Raw genomic sequence first — 4,479 nt, forward strand, 5'->3', positions numbered from 1 at the left:
CAATTTATTATCAAAAGTAAATGCTAAACTTTAAACAATTTATTCGCGGTGTTATTGGGACCCGGGTTTCAGAATTCGTGCTAGTAAAAAGTGCATGCCCTTCCCGGTCCCCGGACTTGGATAAAAAGTAAAAAATTTGCCATAATTTAAAACGAGGTTCTTTTTGTTGTTTCCTTTTAACTTTCTAGGTAATATTTTGATAAGAAAAAGGATATTGCGGTTGCACAAACCTTTAGCAACGTCATGATTAACGCGTAAAAGGAAATTTTATTTCCTATGCCAAATATTATAATCTCTCCCGTTCTTTCCAGTTTTACTAACATGGCTAACGCTCAGAGGCTCTCAAATGAGCCTCTATGGATTGCATTTACCATCGTATCCATGTTCTTAATATGCTACATGGCGAGCATAAGTAGCGTTATGTATTTTATCAGTATGCCCTGCAATAGATCGGTATCTTAATATTCTAACCAAAATGATGTTATACTAAGCAATCATATTTTATACCTTAACAGTTCTATAGGGATCAAGGACAGATGTACCTACAGTCCAATACCATAGGGAAAATTTGCGTGGATCCATGTGAGTACGTTTAAAAGTATAAGATTTTTAAAAGAGAAGCATTTCATTGAGTTTAAATTAACTACGCAGTTGAAAACTTCAAAGGATTGACTGAAGTGAATGGGAAAAAATACTACATCCACACCAGAGAGCAAGTATATTTATGAATATTCATTTAAAACATCATTTGAAGTGCGAAATTTTCTGTCTCATTATCATTTTTAGACGTCCTGGCATGTGGCAAAGGAATTTTGCGAAGACTTTGGGATGACGTTAGCCTCGTTGAAAACGGAAAAAGAGATGATCGACCTGTTTCATGCAACGCACAATGTCTCTGAATTTTGTAATAATTAAAAAGTGATTTGGTTTGGATCAATAAGGTTATTTTTGTCCCGCAGATTCATGGTGGGTGTCTGCCAAGTATGATGGAGCCGTTTTCAAATGGGAGGATGGAACTGTCTTAGGATTGGACAGTAAAATTTGGGGAAAAAATTATTCGCAACCTAATACCTACCTTAAGAACAAAAACGTTTGCACTGATTTTCATTCTGGAACCTACTCTGGTTTGCATGACAGTCCTTGCTCAGCGAATTACAGATTCATATGTGAGACAAATTTGAACTACCTGCGTGCTTGCAGTATAAATAAAACAACATGAAATGTTTTATATATTAATATGTTCTAATGTATATTTTTCCTGCTGGACAACTGTTCTTCAAGCCTGCTTATGGAACTCATTTTAGGATGTAATAATTCTTTTTTACTTTCAAAATGGAAGTTGGTTTGTTTTTTATTTGTTTTTATCTACAAATTAAATTGCTTTATGTGTTTGCATATTGTATTTTATGACCATGACAAAATTAAAAGTATGGAAACATCGCTAAATTGCTCTGCTGATCCTCAGTAAAATTACTTTTGAATCTATATTAATTTTAAATGCTTTATTTTGCCGCATATAATTAATATTTGTCTGTGTATTAATTAAGTTATTAACAAAGTGACAAATTAAAGAGTATTTTAACCGAGAGAGGCACGAAGTAGTTTTATTTCATTCAGGAAATAACCTGTTGCTATGCTGCCAACCCACAGATATTAAAAAGTTAAGACTTCAAAGAACCAAAAGAGACAATATTTTTGGTGGGGAAATGTGATCGTGAGATCAAAATAAAAATTCTTTAATGTTGTCCTGATAGCCAAGGAGCAAAACCTCGAACTTTATTTATAAAATAACAAGAAAAACACACGTCTATGCGGTTCAGCGTTCATTGAAGGAAGTTTCCGCACCGCTGGCTGCGCTCAGCACCCAACGCCACTTTATTTAGTGTTTTATACTGCTTCGCCTTTATATATCATGCCCGCGCGTTGAATTTGAGCCGGACAGACACGCTTCTCGACGCGATTCACTGCCCAAGATGAATTTATGTGGCTCGACTTTTTTCCTATCATTTGGTTTCTGCGGCTCGGCGGCGCGCCTCTTAATTCATCTCGTAGCGATTTTCCCACACTCGTGTCGATCACGCGCGCCTCTTGTTCCGTCGGTCGCGCACTTGACGCCAAGCCAAGCGCGACTTCCACCTTAATCGACTGCTTTTTGTTCTCTTCCTCTCGCGATTTTCATCCTTTTTCACATGAATGGACCTCGACGAAAAGTCACCTGTGCGTGGCGATCAATGGGAAGCGAAACAGGACGCGCACGTCGAACAATTTGCTGTGTGTACGCTTTATAATAACAAAATGTCTTGTCAGTAATATTTAAAATGTGATGGTTAGGAGACTAAAAATTTATTAAATAAATAACGATACAAATTTTTTAAAATTGAATTATTATTTAATATTAAAATCCAGTAGATTTGAGTCGATAGTGTGTAGTATCTGCACCCCACTAATTCAAGGAAATCGCATAATGATTATTTATTTATTGGACACCATCAGCGTGCGACTTTATTAAAAAATTTTGGTTTTGATTTGATTATCAGGCACAATGTTACAGGATTTTTTTGTATATACAGTTGAGTAAATGCATACTATAGGTAAGCGAATAATCACAATAGATACATTTACAATTTCAGTAACTTCAAGGTGAAAACAAATATAATATTATTACTTTGATTTTATTTTCTCAAATACTTATAGTGAATTGGAAAATTAACTTTCCTGGAGTACTCTGTGCAAAGGAAAATCGGCACCAAAGTTTGCAGGTTGCTTTTCATTTTCTGTTTCTGCTAAAAATCATGATTTATTTTCAAGATATAAAGTTTCCTCCAAAGTCGTTTCTATACCTTTGAATCGAAATTATAGTACGAGAAAGCAATAGCTTTGTATACAATATTTTTCGAGAAATTTAGCTAAAAAGGGATTATTAGTCATTGTTGCTTGGTCTAAATTCTACTAGTATAACTAATTATAGATGTACATCGTTGCATTAGATTTTATACAAAAATTGATTTTTACGAACAACTTGATTAACAACTGTTTTAAATGTAAAATAATGTTATTCGTTGTGGTCCTTAAAGATCTCCCTTTCTTAATCAATTTTATTCAGCGAAACACTTATCGCATAATTGAAAAAGGAATTCAGTAACATGTGTTCCAGGATAAATAAATGTTAGCATTTACATGAAAAACCTATCCTAACATCCATGTCTCCATAGCAAATTAATTCTTACTATGCAAGCAGAACATTTGAAATAAATTACACAAAAAATTCAAATATTTTGTGAATTGAATTTAACTTTGAATCATATTTTCATAACAATAATTATTTAATAATTTACGCTAAATATTTGCATCCATATTTTCTATAAAGTAAGAGTATCATATATAGTAACCGATGAGAATGCATTCTCTTGTTTAGCACCTGCCACGTTAAGATTAATTTCACTCTCTCTTGTTAATGGACTGATTGAATAGACCCTTAACCTTTTTCCAAGGACGATCTTATTTAATCGAAACAGAAAGCTGCACTTCATTTATAAATCAACTATTCATAAAATAATTTGTTTGAAGAAACATCACGATCACGAGGAATATGCTGAATAGAAAAATATGTATCATATTTGTACACGGTTAAATTTACCCTCATTAACTTCCCCACTATTTTCTTTGCCGTATCTTAAAATTGCATTTTTATTCCAATATATTATAGTTTTTTGATCAACAAAAGATTTAAAATATGCAAAATGTAGAGGACTAACAAATTTGTTAAAGCATACAAGATGTGTTTGCCAACTGCACCAAGTTATTGGTTTTGGTAATTAATTTTTATTTGTAGCATTTGATCATTACATTTTAATCTTTCGGGGACCTATGAAATCAAGTAATGATATAAAGCAAAATTTCAATGATGCATAGGCCTATATAGCTTCTCGAGCACAATTCCAAAAATAAAATCTGGCAGACCCTTAAACCGATTTCCTCATTTTACATTTGATTCCTCTACTTTCCCCTTCGTATCTGTCAGTGATAATGCTCAGAAGCATAACTCATTGAGATGAAAAGCGAAACTAGAAGATGAAAGGCAATTTCCTCCTGAAAGGGATCAGCACCTGCCACCTGACGGCCGAATTTCACTTTCAGAAGAAATTTCCTGGTTTCCCACGCTGCTCATGAGGCAGGGCTGCACCGGGGGATGGGGAAAGGGGACAAAAGGCGTTTGTTTGCATCAGGTGGTGCGCGCATCTCAAAGAAAATAGGCACAAAGGCGCGGGTGCAGCGATCGAGCAAGCGCCGAGAGCTGTGTGGAATTGGGCGGGAGGTGTGGTTTGCTCCTGAGCCGAGAGCTTGTGCCAGCACCTGCCTCTTTTCCCACGCCACTGACTCACTCAACGCGAAAATCCATCTCGGCAGCAGCTAGTGGGCGACCTTCGTATAAACTCTCTGGAGCAGCATTGTCGCACACACACACACACACACGCACTT

The 4,479-nt window shown here is 35.4% G+C and overlaps 1 long non-coding RNA gene across 1 annotated transcript; it reads left to right on the forward strand.

Annotated features, from left to right (window-relative positions):
* The first annotated feature begins 234 nt into the window (after positions 1-234).
* On the forward strand, positions 235-1,588 carry LOC135939705 (uncharacterized). Its single transcript, XR_010574773.1, has 5 exons — positions 235-453; positions 516-582; positions 652-716; positions 787-904; positions 960-1,588. It is a non-coding gene; the product is annotated as an uncharacterized LOC135939705 (long non-coding RNA).
* Positions 1,589-4,479: the final 2,891 nt, after the last annotated feature.

This window comes from Cloeon dipterum, chromosome 3 (assembly GCF_949628265.1).
Source record: "Cloeon dipterum chromosome 3, ieCloDipt1.1, whole genome shotgun sequence".
Lineage (NCBI taxonomy): Eukaryota > Metazoa > Arthropoda > Insecta > Ephemeroptera > Baetidae > Cloeon > Cloeon dipterum.